The 6,000-nt window shown below is 41.0% G+C and overlaps 1 protein-coding gene across 1 annotated transcript in view; it reads right to left on the reverse strand.

Moving 5' to 3' along the window:
- Positions 1-6,000, reverse strand: part of DAAM1 (dishevelled associated activator of morphogenesis 1) — a 173,058-nt gene that overhangs the window by 92,909 nt on the left and 74,149 nt on the right. The window lies entirely within an intron of this gene.

Here is a 6,000-nt window from a genome sequence, read left to right on the forward strand (position 1 = left end):
GTGGCTTAGATTGGACAGTAAGGGAAGGCAATTTACAAACATCCATAACTAATGAATAACAACAATGGGATAATGAATATAAAGTGCTTAGAGGGAAGTTCTTGGCATTTAATAACTCAATCGGTGGTCAGTGGTATTACTGGTACTGAGTATCCGGTCCATTTTTATCCCTATAGAGGAAGTTATCTAGTTGAGGGTAGCAGATTGGTGGGTGTGAGTAATACACACAAAAAGATGTTATAAATTAAAGCATAATAAGGGTTAGATTCCTGCTGAGCATAAACAAGTTCCTCTCGCAATGCCTTTGGTGTGTGTCTGCAATTCAGCCACGTGTGGACATTGACTTCACATCTCATACCCCTACCTCCACTGAGTCATCAAGTCCTATTATTTCTTCCTTGAAAAGTCTCATGATTTTCCCTGTTTCCGTTCCAACGAAACCACCCAAACTCGTGCCCTAACAACCTCTCTCGGCTTCGGGCAACAGCCTCCCCACAGTGCCTCCCTCCCCTTCTACTCCTTCCTATAGCATGACCAGAATTCAGGAAGGCAGCGGATCTTCACACTTGAGCCAGCATCACAGCCACCTAGAGGATTCCTTACATCACGGGTTGCTCAGTGTTTAGGATGGAGCACGTGGGAGGGAGCGCAAGAATTTGCATTTCTAATAAGTTTCCAAATGTGGCTGCTGCTGCTGGTGCAGGGATCACACTTTAAAACCACTGCCTGGGGCCGGCCGGAGTGGCTCAGTTGGTTAAGAGCTCGCTCAAGAGTTTGAGCTCTGTGCAACAGCGGTTCAATTCCCGGCCCGAGCTGAGCAGCCGCTGAGCTGCCAACAGGTAGCAGGATGGCTCAGCTTAAAAAAAAACCCAAAAAAACACGAGTAAAACCACTGCCTGAAAAAGAGAGCACCTGTGCTGTTTTGAGCTCTCAGTTCAAAAACGTCATTAGTTCCACACTGCCTACAATATGCATTCATTCTACATTCCTCCGCCTGCCTTGGCGCTCTCCCATGGATAGCCCCAGCGTACTTCGCCAGGCTTGCTTCAGGTTATCCCCTGCGCCCTGTCTTGTGAACACCCACACCTCCAAGGCGGAGCCAGGAAGGCCTGATACTGGGTGCAGACTTCCTGGACAATGTCTTAATCTCCTTAAACCTCTACTTCCTCACCTCCAGGAGAGGCATATCATTTCTCTAGCAGGGCTGCTGTGAGGATTAGCAGCTCCACTGAGCAGGCAGTAATGCCTGGTACAGGGGGTGGGGTGAGGGTGGGGAGACAACTGTACTGCTGTTATTTCTCTCAACGTTTAAACACAGATCTTCTTTTAAGAACAAGGTAAACAGTTAGCCACTAAAACACATACCCACACACTATTACATCCTAACCACAAAAAGCTAGTTCAGAATTTCAACAATGAACAACCAGGGAAGGAACGCAAAGATATTTACCAAAAATTCCGTTACGAGGGACTATGTTAAAAATGTTAAAGTTTTGGCATGCAACCATTATATATGTGAAGCAATTATTTTTCTTCCTTTCTTCCTTTTTTAATTTCCTGTAAGGCACACCTGCTGTCACCTATTGATGAATGGGGAGAATAATGGTGACATAAATCACTTCCCAACAATTAGGGTTTTGTTGTCGTTGGGGTAGGGGTCTGGGGTCAGGTTAGTTATTCAAACAGCTGGATAATACTGTGCTTAGTTTGGGCAAAAGGTTTAGGATTTGTAAGACAGAACAGTTATTAATGTTGCACCCTTTATTATACTATGGCACTGTATTTTTGCTAATAGCTGAGATGTGAAGAAACTTGTGAATCCTAAAACCTAGAAATTCACAGCAAAGAATATTAATATTACCATATTTTGCTGTTAGAGATAGAAAATTTCTGCTTCTGCTGAGGCACGTAAGTGGCCAATTTTGAATTGAGAGAACACAGCTGAAGTAGGACTTGGGGCAGATGGTTTCATGCGAGAAGAGAATTTCCATAAGATAAAAGAATAAAGAATTGCTGTAGGGCCTCTGGGTATATTTTTAGATTACAGTAAAAAAAATGCAAAGGAATTAATGGATGCTGATAATAGTAACAGCTAGCAATTACTGAGTACATTGAGTACATTGTGTGTGCTTAGCATTACTGTTTTATATGAGTTAATTTAGCTTATCCTCACAGCAATCCTATAAAGTGGGTAATAATACCCTATTTTCCAGGAAGAGAGATTAAGTAGTTTGCTCAAGGTAACACAGGTAGAGGAAGAACCAGAGTCTAGACTGTCTGGTTACAGAATCCATGTTCTTAATCACTGCACTGTTCATTCTACGGATCATTCAACAGGTAGGGAGAATCACAACACTGATGCAAACATGAGACCACATCCATATGCTGCCCTCACAGCCTACTGAATGTTAGCAGAAAGACAAGGAGTTTGTTGTCAGACATCTCTGAGTTCCAGGTCTGGCTCTTACAGGTTATGCAACCTTGAACAAGTGACTGAACCTCTGAACTTCAATTTCTTCCCCTGAAAAATGTGAGGGATAATATATCTCTGATAGTTTTCTCAAGGAGTCATTCATGCAACCAATAAAGTTTTTTGAGTGACTACTAAATGCCAGGCACTGTGCTAGGTAGAGAGGACAAAAAGGTAGCATGGAGCTCATATTCTTGAGTGGGGCAGAAGGGGAATCAATAATCACAGGATAATCACCCAGGAAGCTGAGCTTTGAGGGCTCGCTTGTTGTGCGGAAAGGTGGGGCGGCGAAGGTTGTCCCAGGGAAGTGAGGTCTGAGAGATAAACAGGAATTAAACAGGTAAAATGTACTGCAAACAGTGGCTTGGAGGCCACTGTGAGCTTTGGTCTTTATCCTAAGAGCAATCAGAGGTCATTGGAAGATTCTGAGCAAGCAGAGTGACATAGATTAAATTAGATAATGACTGGGTGTGCCTAGGCACGATGCCCAGAGTGTAATAAGATCCCCCTCGCCAACATTCCAAAACTATCTCTGCTCTGACTCATTCTATTTTAATAATGTGGCTGAATCAAGCATGCAAGACTTTAAGAGATTATCACAGCCTTAGCGATCCATCAGCACTCACTCTCTGTCCTACCATTCATTCCAGGGCCATAGCCAGGCATTATAAGGAATACAAAGATGAATAACAGACCCCGATCTCACAGAATTTAGAATCTAGTTAGGAAGACAAGATGATAAAGGCTTCAACAGTTCCCTTTCTTTTTAGGATAAAGTCCAAATTCCTTAGCTGGTCAGCAGAGGCCCTTCATGGTTTGGCCTTTGCGGACTTGGCCCACCTCATCTTTGCCCCCTCTAATAGCCGCCACATTTTAGCACTTCTGGAACTCTTGCACACGCTGTTCTCTTTTCCCAGAGAGCCCTTCCCACCATGTCTAAGGATCAATCTCTTACAAGGCGTCAGTTATTCCCTCTGGGCAGCCTATCCGGGCTTTCCTGGGGTGGGCAGCCTGTCTGTGCTCTTCTATCCTTATGGCATTTATTATATCGCCACAGTTAGGTTGTTAGCATGTCTGACTCCCATTCTAGACTTGTTCCCAGTGGGCAGGAACTAAATTTGTTCTCTTTGTCTTTGCATTAATTGCCAGTCCCCCCCAACAATATCTAACATAGCTGGATTGCCCCAAAAAAGGGGGAAAAAAAGTAACGTGAGGGAAGGTGGGCAAGCAGGGAGGGAGGGAGAGGAGAGAATTATTGTAGGATCTAGTGGTGATTAATGCATTTCAAAGGTTAAAACCCATTCTCCTTTTCTTTTTTTTTTTTGTGGTAAAATGTGCATACAATGAAATGTACAGATCTTCAGTATACAATTTTGGGCTTGGCAAAGGTATACACTGAAGTGTTTGCAGCACTGTACCCTTTAGAAACTAGCTGTACTATTTCACTCTCCCACCAGCAGTATAAGGCAGTTCCAGTTGCTCCACATGCTTGCCAACATTTGATGCTGTCTTTTTAATTTTAGTTATTTTAGTTTATGTGAAGTGGTATCTCAATGTATTTTACATTTCCTTTATTTTACATTTTCCTGATGACAACTGATGCTGAATATGCCTTCTGATGTGTTAATGGCTATTCATACTTGTTCTTTCATGAAGTATCTTATCAAATCTTTTGCCCATTTTTTATGGAACTGCTGCTTTTATTCTTGAGTTAAAGAAGTTCTTTACATATTCTGGAAACATGTCTTTTGTCACAGGTATATAACTGAGATTATTTCGTGTATCCTGTGGCTTGCCTTTTCATGTCATTAACAATCTATTTTGATCACTAATTTTTATTTTATTTTGATAAAGTCTATAATTTATGAATACTTTTTTATTTTAGAGCCAATGCTTTTTGCCTACCCTTGGAAATCTTTCCAATATGCAGGTCAAAAAAGTATTGTATGGTTTCTTATGAAAGCTGTCTAGTTTTAGTTTTATCTTCTATGTTTGAATCTATACTCCATTTCATAGACCCCCTCTCCTGGGGTCTTTAGTTACAAAGTAGCTGGACTGCTTTTCCCTTCTGTCTTTCCCAGCTACCTGCCCTCACTTAGATACACTGCTGAGCAAGGGGGGGGGCGATAAAAGCACAGTTGGCGGAAGGAGGGAAAAGAATGGAATACAAACTAATTTGAAAATCATCTAGACAGAGTTTCTTTAAGCTCTGAAATTACCTCAAAGTAGTTTACAGGAGACTTTTCATTTGGATACTGAATTCAAATACGGAAATAGGCAATTGTGGAAAACAAAGTAATTGAGATCACTGTGTCTCAGATAGTATCTCTTTACATGAAGTTTTTAGAAAAAGTAAATCTGTAGAGGCAGAAAGCAGATGGCTGCCTGTGGCAGGAACAGGGGTTGGCTGCAAACTGGCGCAATAGGAGATGGGGTGATGGAAATGTTCTAAAACTGGATTGTGGCAACGGTTGCACAACTATACAAGTTTGCTAAAATGCAATGAATTGTACACATACAATAGTTAAATTCTATGGCATGTAAATTATATCTCAATAAAGTTGCTATATATATATAAAAAAAAATCAAGCCTAGTTGTTGGAGCCCCGAGGTCTGAGTAGGGAAAATATAGCCTTGTGTACATAGTAAGAAAATAAAATTCTGGTTGAACAGTCGATAAACCAAGGAGTCATTTTAGAAAAGAAATTGATTGGCAAGAAATGTAAGAAGAGGAAAAGGAAAAATGTGGACTCCGTAGCGTAAGTAGCTCAATCTGGGAAATGTTATATTTCAGACACAACTGTTGTTTGAAACCAATGATCACTTCCATGAAATAGTCTATCCTTTCCTTGAAAATTACATAGATTCTTAATATTTAAGTGATATGTTCATATTAACTATAAGTCCTTAAGAACCCTTTCGGTGTTTTTTCCGCTAGCGGTGGCAATACAAAAGCCTGCTGGCTCCTCTGTGAGTTAGTAGACTGGTTTTCCACTAATTAACAAACTAATTAGCCCAAACCTAGGAACCCATGAAGCATCTGGTTGCTTCTAGATCCTACTTTTTTTTGTTTTTTCTCCCCAGTTGGGCAATGTCAGGTATTGTTTTGGGGACTGGCAATTAATATAAAGTTAAACAGAACAAATTCAGCTCCTGCCACTACACTAACCTTAGCCTTGGATGGCCTAGCTTCATTCATTGGCCATGGAATTTCTTTTTCATAATAGTCTTTATTGGACAGAGTTTGAAAAGTTAATTAAAAGGAAATGACTTAGCAAGTGATGAAAGGGGAAACATTTGCACCAAGCATCATTCCTCTCCACAGAAAGCTCAAGTTTCTTAAAAATCAACCAACAAACAAAACCCTACAGGCTTTTCTTCTTGGAGAAGATATTAATTATATTTTTATAACTTTATAAAATTATTTATACTATCTTGGAGAGAGACTGAGAGGGAGAGGGGGGGAGAGAGGGGGGGGAGAGAGAGAGAGAGAGAGAGAGACAGAGAGGGAGAGAGACAGAGAGGGAGAG

Source organism: Hipposideros armiger, unplaced genomic scaffold (genome assembly GCF_001890085.2).
Source record: "Hipposideros armiger isolate ML-2016 unplaced genomic scaffold, ASM189008v1 scaffold_5, whole genome shotgun sequence".
NCBI classification, from domain to species: Eukaryota; Metazoa; Chordata; class Mammalia; order Chiroptera; family Hipposideridae; genus Hipposideros; species Hipposideros armiger.